Genomic DNA, 26,147 nt, shown 5'->3' with positions numbered 1-26,147 from the left:
GTGATTTAATTCCTGACATATAAATACTGTTTGATTTAGTGATTTAATTCCTGACATATAAATACTGTTTGATTTAGTAATTTAATTCCTGACATATAAATACTGTTTAATTTAGTATTTAATTCCTGACATATAAATACTTTTGATTTAGTCATTTAATTATTGACATATAAATACCGTTTGATTTAGTAATTTACTTTCTGACATATAAATACTGTTTGATTAGTGATTTAATTCCTGACATATAAATACTGTTTGATTTATTGATTTAATTCCTGACATATAAATACTGTTTGATTTAGTGATTTAATTCCTGACATATAAATACTGTTTGATATAGTGATTTATTTAAATGACATATAAATACTGTTTGATTTAGTGATTTAATTCCTGACATATAAATACTGTTTGATTTAGTGATTTAAATCCTGACATATAAATACTGTTTAATTTAGTGTTTAATTATTCGCATATAAATACTGTTTGATTTAGTGATTTAATTCCTGACATATAAATACTGTTTGATTTATTGATTTAATTTCTGACATATAAATCCTGTTTGTTTAGGGATTTATTTATTGACACATAAATACTGATTGATTTAGTGATTTAATTCCTGACATATAAATACTGTTTGATTTAGTGATTTAATTCCTGACATATAAATACTGTTTGATTTAGTCATTTAATTCCTGACATATAAATACTGTTTGATTTATTTCTGGATTTAATCCTGTTTTTTGACATTATGACATATAAATACTGTTTTATTTAGTGATTTAAATCCTGACATATAAATACTGTTTGATTTAGTCATTTAATTATTGACATATAAATGTCGTTTGATTTAGTAATTTACTTCCTGACATATAAATACTGTTTGATTTAGTGATTTAATTTCTGACATATAAATACTGTTTGATTTAGTGATTTAATTCCTGACATATAAATACTGTTTGATTTAGTCATTTAATTCCTGGCATATAAATACTGTTTGATTTAGTAATTTATATCCTGACATATAAATACCTTTTGATTTAGTCATTTAATTATTGATAAATAAATGCCGTTTGATTTAGTAATTTTCTTCCTGACATATAAATACTGTTTGATTTAGTGATTTGATTCCTCACATACAAATACTGTTTGATTTAGTGATTTAATTCCTGACATATATATACTGTTTGATTTATTGATTTAATTCCTGACATAAAAATACTGTTTGAGGGTGTGATTTAATTCCTGACATATAAAAACTGTTTAATTTAGTGTTTTAATTGATGGCATATAAATACTCTTTCATTTAGTGATTTAATTCCTGACATATAAATACTTTTGATTTAGTCATTTAATTAATTATATATAAATACCGTTTGATTTAGTAATTTAATTCCTGACATATAAATACAGGTTGATTTTGTGATTTAATTCCTGACATACAAATATAGTTTGATTCAGTGATTTAATTCCTGACATATAAATACTTTTTAATTTAGTGTTTTAAATATTGGCAAAAAATTCTGTTTGATTTAGTTATTCACTTCCTGATATATAAATACTGTTTGATTTATTGATTTAATTCTTGACATATAAATCCTGTTTGTTTAGGGATTTATTTGTTGACACATAAATACTGATTGATTTAGTGATTTAATTCCTGACACATAAATACTGTTTGATTTAGTGATTTAAATCCTGACACATAAATATTGTTTGATTTTCGTGATTTAATTCCTGACATATAAATACTGTTGGATTTAGTGATTTACTTCCTGACATATAAATACTGTTTGATTTAGTCATTTAATTCCTGACATATACATACTCTTTGATTTAGTGATTTAATTCCTGACATAAAAATACTGTTTCATATAGTGATTTACTAAATGACATATAAATACTGTTTGATTTAGTGATTTGATTCCTGACATACAAATATAGTTTGATTCAGTGATTTAATTCCTGACATATAAATACTGTTTAATTTAGTGTTTTAATTATTGGCATATAAATACTGATTGATTTAGTTATTTAATTCCTCACATATAAATCGTATTTTATTTAATGATTTAATTCCTGACATATAACAACTGCTTGATTTAGTGGTTTAATTCCTGACAAATAAATACTGTTTGATTTAGTGATTTAATTATTGACATATAAATACTGTTTGATTTAGTATTTTAATTCCTGACATATAAATATTGTTTGATTTAGTAATTTAATTCCTACATATAAATATTGTTTGATTTTCGTGATTTAATTCCTGATATGTAAATACTCTCTGATTTAGTGATTTAATTTCTGACATATAAATACTGTTTGATTTAATGATTTCATTCCTGACATGTAAATCCTGTTTGATTTAGTGATTTAATTCCTGACATATAAAAACTGTTTGATGTAGTAATTTAATTCCTGACATATAAATACTGTTTGATTTAGTGATTTGCTTACTGACATATAAATACTGTTTGATTTAGTGATTTAATTGCTGACATATAAATACTGTTCATGTGCAAATTCACTAAGAAAATCGATGAGGCATCACAGACCATTCTGACATTCACATAGCTGAATACAACATAGTATGAGTTACAATGTCTCGGTTTCTAGCATTTAAAAATCATGCATATATATTTTTAGCGTTACCTCTCTTTTGAAGGAATGTTTGTTTGTTTTTATTTTAAAGCCTGAAAAATTATTTTAACATGGGTTTTTCCATGTTTTACTTATAACAGTTTGTTTGTTTGTTTCATTTTCTGTAACTGAATAATAATGCTTTGTTTAATTAAACACGTGAGTGGTAATTAAAATATTTAATTTATCACTAAAGGGATTCTATGAATATAATGATAACATCCATGAATTTCAAGGTAAATCAATTGTAAATGTGTGTGTGTGTGTGTGTGTGTGTATATTATCACCCAATAATATCGCATTTCAATATCGTACTCCACATTTTGAGCTTTTGAGAATGTTTCAAGTGTGTCGGTCAATTTCCACTGTTAGATTTCAGTAACGGCCGGCAGGTGGTGTTCACTATATACCTTCCCTTTGGGCAACCAACTCAAAATTAGGGACAACTAGCATAGATATACGTAGCCTTGCATGAAAATCTTAACTAAAGAAATATGTTTTGCATGAGTAAACATAAATTATTTGTGAAAGAACTGGTGTTTTCAAACCAAAGTCAATAGTTTGTTTTTCTTCAAAAGTGTTTCGAACTGAAAATCAGACAAAAAAATACCCAAATTAGTATGTGAAACTAACCTACAGAATAAATAATAATGTGTGATATTACCTTTAGTTCTTACAAAAGAATTTTATATATTTGTTTCAAAAAGTCCTTACGAAAAGCTTTATCATAATAAAATGTTTCAGAAAATTATATTTATGATAAACATAGTTGTTTATACAAAAACAGGTTACCAAAACAAGTATTAACGTCAACCATAAAAATCGCTAAAAATCATCAACAATAATTACATTTAATAATAATCAGTGTTAATTATGCACGGCAGGCGAACCACAGCTATACCTTAGATTATCAGTTAAGAACACTCACCTTTGATGGTGATTTTGGCCCTTATTCCAATAACACCTGACAACTGGGCTTGCACAGAAGTAGGCCCAGTATGGCCAGGTGGGTTAAAGCGTTCAACTCGTAGTCCGAGGGTCGCGGGTTTGAATCTCCGTCGCACCAAACATACTCGCCCTTTCAGCCGTGAGAACGTTATAATGTTACGGTCAATCCCACTATTCGTTAGTAAAAGAGTAGCCCAAGAGTCGACAGTGGGTGGTGATGACTATCTGCCTTCCCTCTAGCCTTACACTGCTAAATTAGGGACGGCTAGTGCAGATAACCCTCGAGTAGCTTTGCGCGAAATTCAAAACAAACCAAATGCACAGAAGTAAAAGTTTCATGGGTGAAGCTTTATGTACCATGCCTATCACATTTGGCCGATGTAGTTTTTCTATTTAAGAACTTTAATTTTGTGTGTCAAATCCCATATTATAAATAACCAAAATACATGGAGAATGTAATAGTGTAAGTTACATAAATACTTACACATTTATGTCTTCTTTCATTTGTATACGTCACGTTCCGGATAAAATCCACGTAAGTATAGTAGTGCAACGAATTTATAAAGTATTAATAAAGGAATTTAAATGTATGTATTGTTTTTTAGAATTTTTAGTCCACCTTCAAGAGCTTTCTGCGAATAGCCGTCCTTAATTTTAAACTGCTAGACTAGAAAGATGGCTGTTAGTCAACAGCACTCGTCGCTAACTGTTCGATTAATTTTGGCTAACTGGATGGTGCGATTTTATCACCATTTTTACTATGTACCAAAACGACTGGCGTGTTTATACAGGGTGTTCGGAAAGTCGCTGTGCAGTTTTGTCTGTTAATAAATATATAGGTGCACAGTGACTTTCCGAACACCCTGTATAACAACCAAACGCGAATCATGAATCCACAGATTCATATTTTGGTTAGGTTTGCCACTAGGCCACGGACGATAAAGGCATATTGTACATTTTACTGAAATTATTTTAATATTAGAGGATCTTTACACATCTACCTAAACCGGTACAGAAAAATTATTAAAAATACAGATTACATACTCACAAAAGCAAAGAAATGGACATTTTATCTCAAAATGAAAGTTAGTACAATCAGATTCCTTTATAAAAGCTTAAACTGTGATTTTTTGTTTGTTTGTAGTTAAGTACAAAGCTACACAAATCCTGTGTAAGTCCGCTGTACTACCATGGAATAAACTATTGATATATTTTCAGATTTAAACCACATTGCATCCTCATTTACATCTGTCTCCTCGATGGGACAGCCTTACAGAATTACAACGCTAGAATTTAGTGTTCGATTCCCCACTGTGGACACAACCAATACTCCAATGTGGCTTTGCTTTACAACAAACAAATGAAATCGACTTTTAAATTGCATGTAAAAATGTATTTTGCAACATAACACCGTATGACGGTAGGACCAGAATATGAGGACTCCAAATCTTCTTTAATCCATTGTATAAACGCATTTAAGGTTTTGAAAATATAACTTGGAATATTACCCTAACCATCTGCGGACGCAAGCATATTGGTAGTTATAGGTCGATCGCTCAAAGTTGTGGGCTAATAATATCAGTGTGTTTCACAGATGCAACGCTCTGCATCGTGCTGCTAGCCATTTCCTCCAAATGATTCTATTCTACTAAAGTGAATGAAACTTTCGCCAACAAACGCTTAAAACAGCAAATCATGTACACATGCATTATCAGAGGCTCGTACATTAATCCTTCCCAAATAAGAAAGTTAAACTCGATAGTAACCTAAATTAACTTTAGAATTGCAAACCTGTTAGTTGCAATATACCTTTACTTTACAAAACCAACCAGGTTATTCAAAATATATAGTATTAGCTTATCTTCTATAAAACAGTGCGAATTGCTTCCTTTATAGTAACGCTATGGAATTTAGATTAATAGTTTTTTGTCATCACCTCTATGCAATTGGTATAGCCTATCAAGCATCATTGTTTATGCTAATTGCTTAAGCTACTGTCACATGACGCTAAATGCTCATTAGGTATGATAATTTCTTAACAATTTGTGTAACTTTGTGCTGAAACGTTGGCGATGAATAATTAATAACAACCGTATGATTACTTCGAAAACTTAAGTTAGAAACTGCTAATCTAGTTTACTTGACTTAACTAATACATATGTATCTGCATGTCCTTTCATCATATAGTTTTGATGTTATAAATCAGACGTCTTTAATGGTAACGACAAAAACTATAAAACAGGCTCCTTTTACCCCTAGAGAAGACTGAAGTAAACATTTCAGAGAGTTCATATGACTTTTTGCGTACGCGTGCGAAAACATTTTCGTTAAATTTGAGCGCTTTTTTATTGAATAGCTTTGCACACGTGGCTTATATTTACACGAAATGAAGCTCCTAACTCTATGTTGAAAGGGTATAAAAGCGTACCAAATAAAAAAATCTTTAAACATTAAATATGTTTTTCAATCAAATAAAAACTTCATACCTTTGATTGAAGAGACAAAAATTACGGAAAAACGCAATCAAAACTGGAGTTGTTGTATCTCAGACATTTTCTTAATGGAATACTTTAAACTTTGGTACGAGTAATATGAGTCCAGTAGAGCTCATCCACTAAGAATATGTGTTAGTTTGTATTACCACAGTCAAAGATACAGAAGGTGGATGGACTCAGCAGATAGCCCGTTGTGGCTTTGCTATAAGAAAACACACACAGAAGATGGAAAATCGCTAAATTATAATTTATGTTAATAACGTACAATGTGTGCTGCAGGTTAGTTTGGATGAACGACACAATGTGTGACTTGATCTTCATTAAAGACGCTACCAACAAAAATAGCAAAAAAAACAACAACAAATTAATCAGCAATACAGTAATAATAATTATTCAAAGCTTTTGCTTGGTTATAATTATTAATATCCTAATCAATAAGCAGTAATAACAGGAATTGCATACATTGTGGCTGTAATATAACTGTGTAATAATTTCAGAGAAACTGGTCAAAATGTTGAACATGTTTTCAATTTCTCATAACTGCATCATCCAAGCAACTCATTCTTAAAAATAGATACAGAGCAATATATCGTGGCATTGCTAAATCAAATAATTATAACAGTTACCAATAACAGTATTGTGTAGTAATCGTGATATTTAAGTGATTAAAGGAGCAGTTACTGTCGTTATGGATGTAACTTCTGATTTTGTGTTCAAATCAAATATTTACGTAAACTGCTGACGTCAAAGTTACAAAAGATGACTATGAAACGAGTGGTTTTAATATTGATTTTAATATTCTCATATATGTCTGTAATTTAATAAACCAATATTCATCAAGTAGTATTCGTCATTAATTTGGCTTCTTTAAATTTATAGTCATTTGAAAATAACGTTTGCTAAGTAAGTTATACACAGAAGAGATTGTATTATAAGTACGGTAGTACCTACGGTAAGAATAGGCCAGATATGTAATACAAGTTAAAATCTAAAACACACTACAAACGGTAGTTAAACAAAACTTTACAAGAACTGTACATCCACTGTTGAGTAGTACACAAACCAACTACTGAGTTGTTACTCAGTAACAAGCCACCAAAATACTTGAGAAAATCGGTAGAAAAAAAATAAAAAACAAAACCACAAAGTTGTCAATCTGAAAGGCTGTCTAAAATTGTTGAAAGACTTTATGCAAATCTAAAAGACATTATTGAATTACGCTATATTATCTAAAATAATTTTCTTAGTTTCACTTATAACGTTGGTTTTGAGTATTAACAATAACCATTTTGTAACATTACTAATGAGATAACAATACACTAGTAACCATATTCTATAATTAAGATCATGCTCTGTGAGTTTTCAAGTAACAAATCGCACTTAAATCACGTGTGGGAACACGATTACTTATGTGCACGCGCTACGTAAACAGGTTGCAGCTGTATGAGCTAGAGAAAAGAGAAGTGAACTACATAAAATATCTAGATCTTGGTAGTAACTATGACTTAATCTTTGAAAGCGAAGTTTTCAGTTCTGTACATCTGACTCGAGGGTTTTCTGTTGAACAAAGCAATTCTATCACAGCTGTTGGTACCTAAGGCGTGAGTCTCCTATGTGAGGGAGAACGCTATCACTGCCTAAGTCTGGTACGGCTCGATTCGAATGCTCTGTACTGAAAACAAGAACGATAAGTTGTCTAATTTACCTTTGCACTGTTTTCAAACTGAGAATGGCCTATGAACATCTAAGATTGTACTTGACAGAATGCGATTTTTAAAATATGCCTTTAAATGAAACAAAAAAAAAAAAAACAGGAAAAATCTTATGCTTAGAACTTTGAAGAGTCTTTGTCCCAGCGAAGAGAGCATCACTACAGTAATACAGATAAGGTTAGAAAGAGTAGCACTGAATATGCGAAACAAACCGTTATTCCAGCCGTAGAAAAGGCTTCCACCCTAGCTAGTTGGAAGAGAAACTATAACAAGGATATCAGCAAAAGCCAGGAAATATCAAGAAGTAACTCTAAGAAAAGCTAGAAAACAATATATCTAGAACACAGCCACTCTCGAGATTTACTACCAAAAAAAAAAAAAAAATATGAGACAAGTATACGTGTAAATATTTTTAAATAAGAAATTAGGAAGTAGAAGTGGGGTTCAAAACTTAAGAAAACAAGGTAATAATGAGCTGGTTGCATTGCAGCACTTATCAGTTTTTAATTGGTACAATCTGAAAATGGGTGTGGTCATCGTTCTCTTCATTCCTGCTTCATATTTTACTTTGAACTTTTACTGAATTGTAGACTTGAATTAACTGTTATTAGTAACAATCCATTTTGAGTACTCTTCAGATTTGTAATACTATTACTTTGGCTCACCTTTTACAGTCAGGTAGCTATTATGTCTTCCACAAGCAAAGTTTGACAACTAGAGCTTCCTGTTTCGCTTCTGATACTGAACACCCTCTTATGATATCACGTATTTCGTTAGAGACATGTAATTTAATAATATACACGTGTATTTATACTTGTACAATAAAGCTATTTAGTTATATACACCTTTCATATAGTTTAAATAATTAAATAATAATAGTTACGAAAAAACGCATGAATTAGAAATGGGTGGACATTACACCATACATTACTGGAATTGTACAGTAAAAATGGTATTCAAATGAACTTTATTTGTCCCGTTTATCATTTGCTCTGAATATCAGTCGATTTATAGCTATGAAATAGTATTTTTTAAATTCTGAAATGCTTAATAATGTTTTATTATACACTGGTTTATTAATTAGTAGTTTCCTTGACAGGGACCGAAGACTGCTTAATTTGACTACTTACACTACTATACAGTAGTGTGTTGTCATTCAGTAGACACGGAAATGACGTCACATAAGGGACGCTTACGTTGCAAGTTGTACTGTCGTGACATCAGTAAAACGTGTGCATGCCATGAATCCCGAGGAGAATTATGCATTCTGTAGGCTACAACACAACATGACATATGAACTTCCAAAGCAAGAAAAAAAAATTTTGTTACTGTTAATTTAAATTTTACTTTTTCTTGAAACAGAACACTTTCATGAACACTGCGGAAAATACATCCAGCATTTAAGATGCAAACTCCAGTGCAGATACAATGAATACTGTAGAAAAGACAAATCGCATGAAGCACATTAGAAGTACTCCTGATAAATGAAACACCTTCGTGAACTACAACTGCCACACTGACAATTCCGGCTTTACGCACAAACAAAGCAAGGGACCGACAAACTTGCGGCTTCGTGCTATTCTAAAAAGCGGACATACATACGTTTTAATATTTTCAATTACAGTCGTTTAATACGTCAAAACAATACATATGAGGTGGCGTCGTGCTCATAGGTCACGGGCGGGTACAACCCTCTTCAAAGAATTTCCAGAAACTGTTTCAGTAACCCCAAATCCATGTATAAACATTTTCTTCCTAACTATGCTCCTCAAAAACAAATTCATCTGCAAAACACTTGTGACTTAGCCATCTAATGTGAACTAAATTTTAAAACATGCAACGTCACCTAAGTACTTTGTTACTGGAACAGCAGACGTCTTCAGATTTATAGCGCTAAATCAAGCGTTCGATCCCCAATGTGAACACAGTAGATAGCTCGATGTCGATGGCTTTGCTGTAAGAAAAACGCACACATACACTTTGTTATCGTAAAACATATTAGTAACTTGATCGTACTACTAGTCAAGGTTTCGCACTTGCCAAGACAAATAGGCGGCCCAAAGGCCACATCAGTCCCTCGAGTGTATGATTCATCGCCCGTATACAGTACGGTATTCACTGCAAAAGAAACAAAACTGTATTTGTGGATTGATGAACTCTCAGGCTCGGTCTTTTGTTTTAAGGTCCGTCATTTGAAATGCCCCAGTGTGAGAAATAGCTGTGGACCGTAAGCTAAAACTATACTGTGATTAATTATTTACTATTTTTATTTGATACTATTTGAGTACAAATTGTTGAAAAACTGTCAAACATCCATTTCTAAAGTTAACAGGGCTTTCTCAAATTTTATACCAAGTAAACGAAGGTTTTACGAACTACTTAGACTAAATAATGTAAAACAAATTTAGACTGTTAAAATAAATAGGAGAGCAAAATGTTTTACTGAAGAATTATCTAATTAAATTACTTTTTTCAGAGAGCAAAATGTTTTCGGTTAGCAACAAACATAAGCTGTTTCTCTCGTCAGGTGTCAAGGTCGTATATCTGAGATCATTGCTATCGCCTAGTAGCAACAAAGACTTCTTCATCGATGAGGGTATATATATGATTTATTTTTTGTTGTTCAGGGACACAACGAATAAGCTGTTAAGTCCTTTTCACATTTTAAAGGAATTTGTAATTACCACATACGCGATTAATATCGTATAAATCCTGCTACAACCATTACAATTAGCTTAACAAGTTAATATTTTAGAAAACTCACTAGAATAATTGCAGGAATTAGTCTTGCATAAAACAAGAGACAACCATTACAGATAGCTTAACAAGTTTTGTTTTGTTTTTACAAAACTTACTATATCCATTACCAGTTTAACAAATTATATTTTATAAAATGTAATAGAACCATTACAATTACCTTAACAAGTTAACATTTTATAAAACACATACTACAAGCATCACACGTTAATCTTTTATGGAGTTCATTACAACTATTAGAATTAGCTTAATTTAATATTCTATAAAACTTACAAAAAACCATGATAAATTTTAACAAGTTAATATTTTTATAAATGTCGGAGGTATCTCATACTCTACAACATTTTAAAACTTAGAAAACAGCTAAAACAGAATAGAAAAATATTTCATTTCAAAACAACGTTTCGCAACTGTTAATATCATCAGGTATTTAATATAATCTCAAACGAAAGTTAAATACACCCAGTTAGTGAAGTTATAAATATAGCCTTGAGTTTAACATAAATATTAACTACTCTTTGTGTTTTATTTATCTAAGGTTTCGATTTCTTTATTTAGAACGTTCTTGGTGAATTGTTTGAGAAAATTAAACCTAAAGGTACTAAGCCTAGCATAACAAAAACTGAACTGCAAGCCCCTAAGCAATCCGTTTGTTTGTTTTTGAATTTCGCGCAAAGCTACACGAGGGCTATCTACGCCAGCCGTCCCTAATTTAGCAGTGTAAGACTGGAGGTACAGCAGCTAGTCATCATCACCCACTGCCAACTCTTGGGCTACTCATTTACCAACGAATAATGGGATTGATCGTGACGTTATAACGCTCCCACGGCTGAAAGGGCGAGCATGTTTGGTGTGACGGGGATTCAAACCCGCGATCATCTGATTACGAATCGAATGCCTTAACCATTTGGCTATGCGGGACGTTAGTGCTTTTTGTGTTTAAACCAAACTCTCTTGAGTTTGCTTTGATTTTCGGACTTGGTATGATATAACGCTTAGCGTATCAGGCTTTGTAACAACAATAAGTAAAAAATGAAAGTTAAAGGGTCGAGGCTTAAGAACAGTGGTGCACAAACTTTTTAAATCAAGGACCACAAACAGACTTCTCGTAACCGTTGGGGGCCACAAAAAAGTGAAGATTAAAATTGTCCCAACGTTGTTTCACACAAGATGGGCATCACATTTAAGAACACACAAATAACGATTATATCAAAGAGTTTGCACATTATTCTAAGAAATGTTATGATACGTCAACTATCACAAAATCAGTGCAATGGATGGTGCTGCATGTCATCTACGAGCTTAGAAATGTCCGACTTGATGTTTGACGTTGAAAGACGCAAGACTGCTTCCAGATGATCATCAGTCAGCTAATTGCGAGTGTTGTTTTTGTTCAGTTTCATATGCGAGAAAGCCTGTTCGCAGCAGTACGTGCTGCCAAACATGCTGGGGTGGACAAATGCGTTCTCTTTCAGATTAGCAAATGTATCAGGCAATGTTTTGTGGAAGTCAAGCAAACTGATTTCTCGGTAGATAACATGCAGTTCATCAGATGCCTGGAGATCAGTAAGTTTGAGCTGATATTCTGCTGACAAGTCATCCACTGACACTCTGAACGGATCAGAAAAAAGTTTCATCAACAATCTGCATTGGTCAAAGTCATGAAACCGTGAGTTGAAGGACTGGACTGAATCAAGGTATCTAGCTTCCCAACATAAACTTGTGTGTCAATGTCCTGATTCTTCTGTAGCTGTGACTGAAAAGTGGGAAAGTGCACGAAGTTGCCTGATGCTGCTTGCTGCCGGAACAACTGCAACTTTGTCCTGAAAGCTGAGACGTGATTTGCAAGATGACAGACAAGCTGATTTTTGCCTTGCAACTTCAAATTCAGATCATTTAAGTGTGGTGTCATGTCGACCAGAAAGGTCAAATCAGCTTGCTATGCTGGATCAGTCATGGAAATCACTTCTGTGTCTTTGTTCTTGCTTTTGAGGAATTCTATCACCTCATCAATCAACTCCCAGAATCTTCTGAGCATCTTCTCTCGACTCAGCCACCGTACTTCACAGTGATACACAAGGTTACCATAGTCTGAATCAATTTCTTCAAGAAGACTTTGAAACTGACAGTGATTGAGCCCTCGTGATTTGATGAAATTAATGGTTTTCGTCACTAATGCCATCAGTGTCTAAAAACCAAGTTCTTTACTGCACAGGTTCTGTCGGTGAATAATACAGTGCAACTTCACCAACTGTCTGTTCTGCTTTCCTCGATGCTTCATCAACAATGCTACCAGCCCGCTACCTTCTCCGGTCATGGCTGGTGCTCCATCAGTTGTTACACTTACCAGTTTCGTGAAATCCAATGAAACACTACTACACAGTCGTACTGTCTCCTTAAATAGAGCAGACTCGGTTGTCTGACCATTCATGGAACCCATGCCGATTAGTTCTTCTGTGATATCAAACGATGACGACACGCCACGAACAAAAACTAGCTGTGCTGTTGAACTGATGTCAGTCGATTCAAAGCCACCGTCTGTAGTTTGCGAACTGCCTCTGGACACAACTTTTCCGATGCAGTAATCATACATTGCTTGACAAAATCACCATCAGTGAACGGTCGGCCAGATTTCACTATCATCAACGAAATATCGTAACTGACCTCACATGATGCATTGATTGCTTTGAGAAAACGTTCTGCTGGTGATTCAGCGACCGCCGAAGAGATTCAATTCGAGCTGTTCGTTCATCACCGACAAAGTTGTGGAAATCTTTATGCTTCGACTCATAATGACGCTTCATATTGGATATCTTCGCCACTGCTACTGTCGAATGACACAGCAGACAAATCACGTTCTTCTATTGTTGAACTAAACAGTATTGCGCAGTCCAATTATCATGAAACTGCCGAATTTCGTCGTCAACTTTTCTTTTACGAAAATAATATGAAAATAGGGCTCGTAAGTAAATCTCGAAGAACAAGTGGAACGCGTGAGATTTCGTAATTACGGAAATATTACGTCATTGCGCCAATGATTAAATGCCTATGCATTAACGAGATTTGCTTATTAAAATTTTATTGCTCGACACAAATATGGAACCATCCAGTATCTAATCTAATGCATATTCTTCTATAGCGCTTAATCTTCGCGCAGGCGCAAAATCTAAGCACGCAAACTCTCTATGTTTGACTTTCCCGTTTGACATCGCAGGCCACTCGGCGACTCGTCGCGGGCCGGATTTGGCCCACGCGCCGGACTTTCTGCACCACTGCTTTAGAAACATGTCGATTAATATGTCTCGCGATTTCGGCTGTAAATGCGATATAAAAGTGACAGTCAACCCCCTTATTAGGTTCATGGTAATCCTCTGTTTTGTTGACTGCGTTGTGGCCAGTGGTTCAAAATCTTAAAAAATTATACCTGAAACTATAAAGATGTTTAACCTGACCATTTAGTTTGCAAGTTTAGATTATTTTCTCTTCATTGAATATAAGTCGTACGGAGCAGTTCTGTTAGTACTGGTATCTCACTGATTGATCAAACAAGAACAAACCATTTCTAAATCAGAAAATTTCATTTTCCAACACAGCATCTAATGAGTCAATCCTCGTAGGTGAAGCGCTCGGATTGTCATCTGCAGATCGGGGTTAGAAAGAATCCCTCTCACTAAACATGTTTATCCTTGCAGCTGTGGGGCACTTTACTTGATGGTCAATTCCACTATTCATTGGTAAAAGAGTAACCCCAGAGTTAGTGATCGATTTTATTAACTAGCTACCTTCCCTCTAGTTTATCATTGTTAAATTAGGGATGGCTAGAGCAGATAGCCCTCGAGTTGGCTTACGCTAAATTCAAACAAAATTAAACCAAACTAATGAGAAGTAAGATAAATTAATTAAATAAACACATTCAAATACCATTTTAGACACATGTGTTAATTTTCCAGTTAACTTCCGGCAGAGAGTGTGTTTAAAGCCATCTTTAATGAAGTTAAAAATATATCTATAATTCCTTTGATCAAGTCTCATAGCTGATTGAAACGATAAGTACACTATGTTTTTCTTTAATTGCCTAGTGTCAGTATGTTCCATTTGACAAATTGGTCAGTTTGGTCTGTAAGTAACGCACAATAAAATATGTTGACCAGAAGACTGCCATCCGGGGTGTTCTATCAAATCTTATTCCTTTGACCACAATACGTATGTGTATGTTGTAAACAAAACGTAAAAGTTTGGCACCCTAAAATAATACTATAGTCCTACAAAAATCATGAGAAATGTGTAATATTTGTTTCTCTCTTTGGGTAGACTGGCTAAGTCAAGAGCTTATAATATATTTGACCTGTGGTCCTTAAAATTAGGCCCTATTACTTTTTTCAGTTGTGACTAAATCTATCGTTAATGTATATCACGCACACAAGTAAACATATAATTATACAAACAAATCTACAAAGCTAAACTTGCTGTATCACTCAATTTCTTCTTGAAGTGGTGCTTTCAGGTAGCTTAGCTGCATGTCACACACGTGAAAGGGAATGTATTTGATTGTGGTCACAACCTCTAGACCCACACGTTTGGTCGCTATCCGAGGGCTATCTGCACTATCCGCTCCTAATTTAACAAGGAAAGACTAGAAGAAACACAGTTAGCCATCACCACCCCATCACTACTGTTGGACTACTCTTTTACCAATAAATAGTGGAATTGATCGTCACGTTATAACGCCCCAGAGCTAAAACGGCGAGCATGTTTGGTGAAAAGGGAACCGAACCCAGGACCCGCATATTACGAGTCGAACAATCCCTAACCACTTGGCAATGCCAGGCCTGCAATGATTAAGGTATATTCATTATAATTATTTAAAGTTTACGCTTAATGGCGTTTATCTGAGTCTACGAACTGTCGAAGAATATTTAAATTACATTTCAATATTTTATCTTTCGAAATATCAGCCTCATGGCTGATGTTTTGCAAGCAAATAATAAAAATTATCTTCTTTACCGACAAGAAAATAATCTAGCGTCATTGCTAAAATCTATGTAACATAAATTCACAAGTATAGCAGTTTTCCAGATTGAAAAAGATAAAAAAAAAACAATCAAGAAGTTGTATAAACAATCAAACTTAACTTACGCAATTTACTGTTCACTAAAGCACTTGCGTGCTTTGTCAGGTGATATGTTCAAACTCCTTATGTAGTTCTAAGTGGGTAAACGACTGATTAAATTTCAAACTTTAAACCGCAGTTGAAAGCCACCCAACATAGTTTTTTGTATCTGATGACTCATATGTATCTGAGTCAAATACCTAAACGAATTCTTCTACTATCTTACTCTCTCGCAAACGGAATTCTCAAAGTACTGCTCGCCCTTTCAGTCGAGGGGGCGTTATAATGTGACGATCAATCCCACTATTCGTTGGTAAAAGAGTAGCGCAAGAGTTGGCGGTGGGTGGTGATGACTAGCTGTCTTCCCTCTAGTCTTATACTGCAAAATTAGGGACGGCTAGCTCAGATAGCCCTCGAGTAGCTTTGCGCGAAATTCAAAAACAAAACAAAAAACAAAATTTTTCAAGGTTCCTCGGTGAGATAGCTGTAAGTCAACGGATGTACAATGCTAAGATCAGGGATTCGATTCCTCTCGGTAAACGCTGCGAGTACACACACAGTCTGAAGATATTCCTTATACATGTGTTAGCTGTAAAGTCTATTTATAGACTTATTTATAGAAATAGGATGGTCTTTATTAAGTGTAAAGCTGTGAGTCGTTTCTAGTTGATGACCTTACTTTTACTTTAGTGTTGACGAGGACAGATAATCAACATTAAACAATCAGCACTGTGGACAGGGCTACAGCGATTGTATCTAAGGGAATTGTATAGATATATTTATCTTAGGCAGAAATCTGTAATAGGGTCTGCTTTTGGAAAAAGAAAAAAGAAATGGAATGAACAACAAAGCTACACTGATGTATCTGGAGCGTACGTATTCAAAATAAATATAATCTGATTTATGTCGAAAATGATGTATTTTCAAGGTATCTCATAAGATTATTTCTTACGCCTTTTAATTATGTTTTGTATGTTATAGATGGGTGCAATTTAAAATGAGTTCGCAATAGCTTTAGAGACAGAAACTTTCAATTAAAATGAGCCTACAAAATACGTTAATTTTTTCTACTACCGAAAAAAATTAAAAAATAATACCAGTATTACCGAGTCCTGAAAATATATTTCCCAAACTTGCGCGAAAAGCTTTCATCATCCTAAGGGCAAATTGATATAAAGAAAATGGGTTTATTTAGAGTTTCACGCAAAGTTATTCGAGAGCTAGCCATACCTAATTTAGCAGTAATAAACATGGAAGGCAGCTAGTCATCATCACCCTCCGTCAACTCTTGACCGTCACGTTATAACCCCCCCCCCCATGGCTAAAAGGGCGAGCATCTTTCGTGTGACTGGGATTCGAATTCGCCACCTTCGCATTACGAGTCGAGTGCCTTAACCCACCTGGTCATGCCGCCTCTTATATGCCTTTATATTTACCGTTGAGCCACTAGTTTCCAGGGGACATTTTGAACGCACACATTTCACTTCACATTAACAAATAACGTAAGACATGCGCAGGGGTTTTTCTTAGTCTTGGGAATTTTATAATATTTAGCGAGCATCTTCATAACACTAATTTGTGGGAGAAAAATCTCCAAAGAAATAAATGAAAAATGAATCAGTTTTGCAGCATGAAAACATGTTACTTAAAATTGAATAAAATTTCGAAACTATAATGGAAGAAAACTGTAATAACATAACTGACCGGAAACCAGGGCTGCCTGAAATATCGTGTTGTTGGTTTGCTGGTTATTTGGTATTTTAATGCGCAAAGCAACTAGGTTAACAAACGGTAAAAAAAAAATAAAATAAAGTAATGCTATTAAAATTTGTAAAAAAAAAATCCTGTTAAGAAAAACAGAATAAACAAAGTCCAATTTTTGAATTCAAAATTTAAATAGCCTTAAAAAGATCAATGGCCCGAAAACAATTTAAAACATTTGTAAGGTAGACAATGTCATTCCCACAAATGACACTGTCCAACGTCAGAGGTAAACCTGTGAACAAAACATGTCTAAAATGGTGCTGTCGTTCAGAGTCATAACGATGGCAAAACAGTAAAATGTGGGTTATTGTGACATGAGTGTTACACAGACAACACATTGGTGCATTAGTCCTAGATAAAAGAAAACGATGAGTTAAAAAACTGTGGCCAATACGTAGTCTAGTTAGGACAACTCTCTCATTCCAATTATTATGCAAACAAGACAGCCAAAATTCAATAGAAGGTTTTATCTGAAAAAGCTTGTTATCACATTGCTCACTCCAAGTCAACTACCAACTGGTGTGGAGTTGAGTCTTGAGAACAGGAACATAGTTCATGTATGGAACAGGCATGGCAGTGATAGCACCAGAGCAGGCATACTTAGCTGCGATGTCAGTGAGCTCGTTCCCGCGAATAAAAACGTGGCCTGGTATCCAGAAGAACTGGAAGGAAGTAGATGTTAAAGAGAAATGAGCCAGTCGGTTTTTAATATCGTCGAGAACAGGGTGTGAACTAAAGAGAAGCGATCCCACGGCCAGTAGAGAGCTAAGCGAGTCAATATAAATAGTACAGTTTATGTACTGCATAGCTTCTGTAATCCAGGGCAAGAAAAATGGCACACAATTCGGCAGTGAACACAGAAACTATAGAGGAAATCCTATGCGCAACCACCAAACAACAGCAAATCATGACAGAGCCTACAGTGTCACCTGATTTCGAACCATCTGTATAAATGAGAATGGAGGGATGGTTCAAAAGATGTCGGCAAATAGAAGACAATATTTCCAATCGGGAGTATCTGCCTTTCTCAGGTGACTCAAAGAAAGATCACATATAGAGATGGTAATAAGCCAGGGCGAGATAGGCTGACCAGTGGCTACACCAATATCATTCAAGGAAAGACTCAGTTCATTGAAATATGACTGGATACGAAGGCCAAAGGGAACAATGGCAGACTGTCTGTTCTGAAAAAGCATGGCCCACTGAGGAAGGAAAACACAACCCCAGGTTAGATGCTGTGGAAAGAATCAAAGTTTTGAGGCATACAGTAAAGACAGTTGCACACAGCAGAGGTGTAAAAGAGGTTTATGAGACTCAATGTACAATCTCTGTACTGGGGAAGTGCAGGAAACCCCTGATGATGATCAGGGTCTAGCATCCTCAATGCCGAGGTCCTGGCAGAGCCATAGACCAGAGACCCATAGTGCAGTTTTTGTCAAATGATGGCATGATAGATCTTTAGCATAGGACATCTGTCCACTCCTCAAGAGGTAGAAGAGAGGACATGGAAGATGTTCAGTGCCCTTGTACACTTCACTCGTAGCTGCTTGATGTATGGTATAAAGGTCAGCTTCCGGTCAAAGATAATTCCCAAGAACTTTGCCTCAGAGATCACGGGATCATAACTTCACCAACAAGAATTCAGGATCAGGGTGAATACTTCTTTGGCAGCAAAAGTGCATGCAAACGGTTTAAGAGAGAGAGAAAAGGTAAAACCATTTGCTGTGGTTCACTTCAGTAAATGATTGAGGGCAGTCTGTAGATGCAGTCCAATAAACTTCATGTTCAACGAATGGCACAAGATGTGATAGTCATTGATATAAAGCCTGTTTGCAACCGTAAGAGGGAGTTGTCCAGTGATGGCATTAATCTTTGTACCGAAAAATGGGACACTCAAGACACAGCCCTGAGGGATGCTAAGTTCCTGTGCTAAAAAACGGAAAAGTGTCAACCCTATACGAACTTGGAATCAGCGACCCATTAAAATATTTTAATAAAAATGGACAAATTGCCATGCAACCCATGTGAGTGGAAGTCTTGCAAAATACCATACCTCTATGTAGTATCTTAAGCCTTCTCAATGTCAAAGAACATTGACACAAGATGTTGTTGTTTGAGAAAGGCTTCTCTGATTGACGTTTCAAGTCGAATCAAGTGGTCCATGGTAGAGCACTGTCGTCAGAACCCACACTGGGTGGGCGAGGTGAGGTTGTTTGATTCGAGGAATCAAACAAAACAAGCATTAACCATCCTCTCTAAGGTCTTACAGAGACAGCTCGTCAAAGCAGTTGGACGGTAGTTTGAAGTAATCTTTGGATCCTTCCCTGGCTTAGAGAAAGGTAGGACATAGCCTGGTGCCAGGCATCAGGAAAAAACATTCTCCTACCATATCTGGTTGAAAACAACCAGAAGAATAGCAAGAGAAGCAGGAGAGAGATGGTGCAGCATCTCGTAGTATATATTATCAGGTTTAATTAATGCACTGCTAGACGGATGAAAAGCAAACTAGAGTTCTACTAGTATAAAGGGGTTATTGTAGTCATGGAGACGATTAGCCAGAAAAGAAAGAGGCAATTGCTCTGCCCGAGTTTGGATAGCTAAAACGTAGGGGATGAAGCACAAGTGCTATATACCTGGCAAAAGTTTTGCCGAGAGTATTAGCGATGCTCTGGGCATCAGCAACTTCCTGGCCATTGGAAAGCAAGATTGAAAGGGGTACAGAAGTATACTGCTCACTGACCTTTCGAATCTTGTCCCATAACACTTTGGAACTGATGGTGGAAGAGATGCTGGTAGTGAATTTAATCCAAGATTCCTTCTTACTTTGATGTCTTACCCGCCGAGCATGTGCATGGGCCTGCTGAAACGTAATGCAGTTTGAAAGTGTAGGATACCTACGAAAGGTATCCCAGGCCTATTTTTGAGCCATTCATGCCATATGACAGGCAGGATTCCGTCATGGAAAACGTGTCAAAGTTTTAAGAATACTTTGAGCAGCTACCTGGATAATAGAGTCAGCCATTGCTGCCACACAATCATCTATTAATAGCATACAGGCGATGGCAGGATCAATTTATGAGAGAGCAGTGAAAGAGGGCTAGTTGGTTTGGTCCAGCTACACCGGGGATCGTGGATCGGGTGGCATTGACCACGGCTAATCTCTCTCAAAATGATAGGAAAATTATCACTGCCTCGTGGGTTGCTGTCAACTCTCCAAGAAAAGTGAGAAAAAGTGAAGGGGAACAGACCGAGAGATCAATAGCAGTAAAGGACTGATTAGGTGCATGAAAATAATCATAAACACAAGTATTGATGAGAGAAAGGTTATGATCTGAGAGCATACGCTTTATAGAGCGACCTCTTCCATCCATATCACACCCCTCCAGAGGGGATTATGTCCATTAAAGTCACCCGGTGTTAAAAAGGGAGATGGCAACTTAGAGCTTGTTTGTTTGTTTTGTTTGTTTGTTTGAATTTCGCACAAAGCTACTCGAGGGCTATCTGTGCTAGCCGTCCCTAATTTTGCAGTGTAAGACTAGAGGGAAGGCAGCTAGTCATCACCACCCACCACCAACTCTTGGGCTACTCTTTTACCAACGAACAGTGGGATTGACCGTCGCATTATAACGCCCTCACGGCTGGAAGGGCGAGCATGTTTGGCGCGACAGGGATGCGAACCCGCGACCCTCAGATTATGTGTCGCACGCCTTAACACGCTTGGCCATGCCGGGCCCAACTTAGAGCATTAAGATCTGATTGATCATAGGATTCTCCAGGAGAGAGGTAGAGATAACAAACAGTGATAATATGACCGAAGGAAACACAGATGGCTACGGGCTCCAGGGGTTATCAAGTGGCAAAGACAGGGCGGGCACATGGTGATCGACCAGAAGTGCCACCTCTCCATACGTTTGTCCATCACACAACCTGTCATTTCTGTACAGAGAAAACTGCCGAAGGGTGACTGTATCAGCAGGTTTCAGAAATGTTTCCTGTATGAAAACACATAGGATGATAGGAATCAACCAGCACCTTGATATAATCTAAAATAGAGTAGAGACATTTTTATTTACGTGGAGGAAAATTGGGCGGAGAGCCCTTTGTTTTCATCTACGTCTCTTCTGTTTATTACAAGGTATTACAAGGAGGCCTATCGATCTCCATGGATCCTGCCCTAGGTTGAGATGGTAGGTCTCTTTCATTAGAAGAAGGCTCCAGTAACTGAGAGCGTGAATGAATAATCGTTCTGCATCTCGAGAAAAAGCCCAAACCCAAAACCAAAGGAAGTGCATTCGGGGATCTGCTGGAAGAAATGGTAAGCACAGAGATGGATGTTGACTCGTCAACTTTCTTAACCATGGAGGGCAAAAGACTTTCACGTGGTTTGAAAATAATTATTTTGGACGCACAGAAGATCTATCTGCACTCCCATTGTAGTAGTTGAATGGAGTGCAGCAGCATACGTCCGAGATGGAGTGGTGGACAGTAACTTTAGAACCACGGGGTAAGAAATGTTATGAATCATTTTCAAACACTGTACCTCTTTTTGTTTCGCCCACCTAGGTATGAACGAAAGTTAGACGGGTGAGAGCCACTACAATTAACATAATGAGGGTCTACTTCACCCTCGTAAGCATCATAGTTCTTGCCACCACAAGGAGCACACGTCAAGGAACCACAACATGATGTGTTTGAGTGACCAAACCACTGACTTTGGAAACTTCAGAGAGCGTTTGGAATATATGGCCGTACTTTGTAATTTAGATAACCTGCTTTATTGTTAGCAGGTGGACGTGGTGACATAAACGTCAAAATTATGACATTGACATCCTAATTCCTACTTTGCGAGCGGAGATACTGCAGAACGTCCTCAGGTGGAGAAACCAGCGAGGATCTCTGACTCGGAGATATTCTTCAAGTCCCTTACAGCAATAACTCCTCGCAACAAATTCAAAGTAGCATAGGGAGTAACCTCAATGGGCATGTTCCTAATTGCCTTCGAATGCAAAGGGGAGCCAACAAGCCCCTCTAGTCCCTTCTGAATAAAAAAGGGAGGCATTTGCCCTCAATATTTATCTGATAAAGAATGCAATATCGGCAAATAAGGTACAGGTGTTGAGAAAGTTCAACATTGCTATTCAGAATCTTCGAGATGTGGTCGTTTACCATTGGTCTGTTTTTCACTATTTTATTTAGATTTTGATTGGGGGATCCATAGTAAAGAAAGAATGTTTCGGTGCCCACTGACCACATCCATCATGGAGTCCTACGAGGGGAAGCACCACAATGCCAGAAAAGTACACTGCAGCAACACTAGGGTTTCGTGAGTACTATAACCAAACACAATGTCCACAACACCCATTGAGTACGTTCATTGAGTACTTGGTTGACCCTAGTTCAAGTGGACCAACAGATTGACCATGGGGGGCACCCCAAGGCCACCCGTATACAGAAATTCAAGAACAAAGTGGTGTGTTAGGGTTGTATCCCTCAGCCACCAGGATCCTCTGCTCCCCTTCATGGGTCGCCACGCACGGCAAACACGTGGGTGGATGTTTAGATTCCAGAGGAGGTAAACTGAAAGTACAGAATCTTCCCTGAAAGGTCTCCTCACCATGTACAGAATCCACATCGAGGAGATATCGCATTGTAAAGACAAAATATATATAACACGAAACTATAATTATAAACTTTATCGTACATATTTATACATTTCAACATTTTGTTTAAAGACGTATATATGTCTGAATGTTACTCAATTCCTATTTTATAATATCTTAATGAGACTTAGCTTGTGATGTTTGATGCTTATCAGATTTGTTGTATCAAAGATATTATAGAAATAAGTGGAATCAAAATCAGTCTTAAAAGGGACACCTGACTACGAATTTCCAGACAAGAATGAAATGTATACAAATTAAAATATCGTTTCATTTATTGGATTATTGTAAACCCATTGGATCTTTAAGGATTTGTGAAACAATGTACGATGTACGCTGTGCCCACCGCGGAAATCGAACCATGAATTTCAACATTAGAAGTCTTCAGGCTTACTTCTGAGATACCGGGATGAGGGCTATAGTTAAAAAAAAGTTTTTATAAGATTGCAAATATGAGAAAAATAAATATATGATCTTCAGGTTTTCTTTGCTTCATATCCATTTAAAAATAAAAAGTGACAAAACAACATATTGGTAAAACCATAGCAACTTCCACATCGACAGAGAGTCTGGTAATTCTAAAACTGGTAAAATAAATTTACAATTAGGTATTTAAATGCACCCACTTTACAGCTACACACATTTTTATATACGTACATATAAACGATGACATAGTGGAATCATGCATATTTGATTTCAGTAGGTCCATGTTTGTGTATAAAAGATGTTTTAATATCAGTAATAAACAACCTCATAACACCAAATCTATTTTTATTCAACTGGACATTCAAAGCTTCGCTTTACGGCTTTTTCCAAAATGTTCCATTAAAACGCAAACAGTAACTGACAGTGGAGAGCTTCAAATGATTTAAATAATAAATTATTATAGAATTTATGTATTAATTCTTGTAAAATCTTGTATCTGTTACTTTCAACCCGAACGGCATCCTAAGCGATTCATGGGCCTAATTTATAACTGTTAACACGCCGCCTATGCTGTTTTTTTATAAATAAGTAGCGATATGAACACACTGCCGATAGTGTTGATCAACTTCAATGGTATCAGGTCGAAGCTAGAACCTTTCGAACTACAACCTAGGCCTTACTCGCCTTATATACATTAGCTCAGGCTTCAGTTTGGTTTGGTTGTTAAACACAATGCTTCATAATGAGTTATCTATGCAGTGCTCACCATAGTATCGAAACTCGACTTGTAACATTGTAAACCTACAGATTATATTTAAAAGTTATGCTATTTACATGATTTATTTACACGCTATAGGAGGCTAGCACCAGATAACATTACCTGCTTCCTCCCAGTTGTGGAGTTCTGTTGTAGCGCGTTTGTCAGTGCGCAATTCAAGTACTCTTGCGCCCTCTCTAATTCAAAATCAACAACAAAGGAAAAGCCATCGGTCGGCAGTAACAACTTTTACTTTATATCTTATTATATTGTTATTACTTATCTAATAAAAAACACTTTAGGTGTGAAAAGAATGTACGGCCAAAAAAGGATTGAGGGTGCGACTCAAGGGAATGAAATCAAAACTGGCGGCCAAACTGATAATTACACTTATGTTATTGACGAGACGTTTACCGCAAATATTCATTCAGTAGTTAGCCAGACTACGTTCTTCATTCGACTTAGGGCATGATAGTGAAATGGGGCATGCATATGTCTCTCAAAAGGTATTTCAATGTTCTTTGGACAAAACCTGTCTCCAGTTTCGTGATAAGGTTTAAACAGTCTGTCAGGATTACAATTTTTTTTATTGCCTTCAATTTTACTGGGCAACCAGACAAGTGCATCCTCGTATGCGCCATATTCTGTTCTGAATAAACATAATTGGCCAGGTTTTGTCACTGAACATTTTCTGACTAAAATTCATTCATTGCCACGATCGGTATCAATCTTTGCGTGTATACGCATTGCATGACCTCAGCTGTGTTGATCTATCATAACCTTTCCTTTCCCATTCTGTTGCCAGTCTTCACTCTGTTTAACTTATTACCAGCTGCCTGGACCCAATAGTTTTTATGTTTTCTACTAGACATGTTTCCTTTACACCTTTGTTTGTCTCACTGACCAATGGTTTAACCAATTTAAACCTCTGTATTACTGTTTACCTACCTTCTCTCTCAACTGCTGATATAATTGATGAGTTGTAGTTATAATTGCTCAAAGTTGCACTTGGCTAGCTAGAATCCTTTATCTTGCAGTAATATTACTCAAACCAAGCCAAAATTACAGTATATTTGTTTGGCTGCTCTAATTACTATTCTCATGGATGAATTCTGCACTCTTTGTAACTTGATCATTGCTGACATTAGCAATTACGCAAACAAGTAGCTTACATTCTCAATTCTGGTAATGACTGCTGCTCTTGTTATACTTATGAAGTTCCTTTGCTGCATTTTCTGGGCGTTAGCATATTTGAAAAGGGCCAGTCTCTTCAGTTATTTCTCATTGAGGTGGCCACCATCTGCAAACATTGCCAAAATATAGCCATGACAACACCAGGTAAAACGAAAAAACTCTTATGTGGAACTGTTCTGTCGACATATGTCAGTGTGTAGAGATATGCATCTATAAGATTTCTGATAGTCAACATTCAACAGGCTTTATCTGATTAGATAAAACATTTTGTAATCTACTGTCGATTAGCATAGGCTTTTTGCTAGCTTCTTTTGCATTCTCCATCACTTTCACTGTTATGCATGATTTTTCCAAATTGACAATATCCACTCAACTGTTGACATCCTGAAAACCTCATCACCCAACAGTACTGTGCTTTTGTTGTTGTATACACAACTTGATGTTGTGTGTGATTACCTCTACATTTCAGATTATAGATCTTTCCCTCTCATGGGAAGAAAATTATCTCTCCCTGGTGCTCTCACCAGTTTTTCACCGCTACTTCTTCCATAGACTTTACTAATATTTTTGACACTGTTGTTAGTTTATATCCTTTCAGTATGTTGTAATCTTTGAAGAATTTTGGCAACATTGGCATTCATCATTCTCTGTGGTCCTTCATTTTCTCACCTATCATTTACAAAT

The 26,147-nt window shown here is 36.0% G+C and overlaps 1 long non-coding RNA gene across 1 annotated transcript in view; it reads right to left on the bottom strand.

The window, feature by feature from the left end:
* Window positions 1-6,109: 6,109 nt before the first annotated feature.
* Window positions 6,110-26,147, bottom strand: part of LOC143229822 (uncharacterized) — a 35,605-nt gene continuing 15,567 nt past the window's right edge. The window contains exon 3 of the long non-coding RNA XR_013016085.1: window positions 6,110-6,285. This is a non-coding gene — a long non-coding RNA (uncharacterized LOC143229822). The remainder of the gene's footprint in view (window positions 6,286-26,147) is intronic.

The sequence above is a fragment of the Tachypleus tridentatus genome, chromosome 10 (genome assembly GCF_004210375.1).
Source record: "Tachypleus tridentatus isolate NWPU-2018 chromosome 10, ASM421037v1, whole genome shotgun sequence".
Classification (NCBI taxonomy): Eukaryota; Metazoa; Arthropoda; class Merostomata; order Xiphosura; family Limulidae; genus Tachypleus; species Tachypleus tridentatus.
Note: the sequence above shows the minus strand (reverse complement) of the source record. Positions and strands in the feature narration are given on the sequence as shown.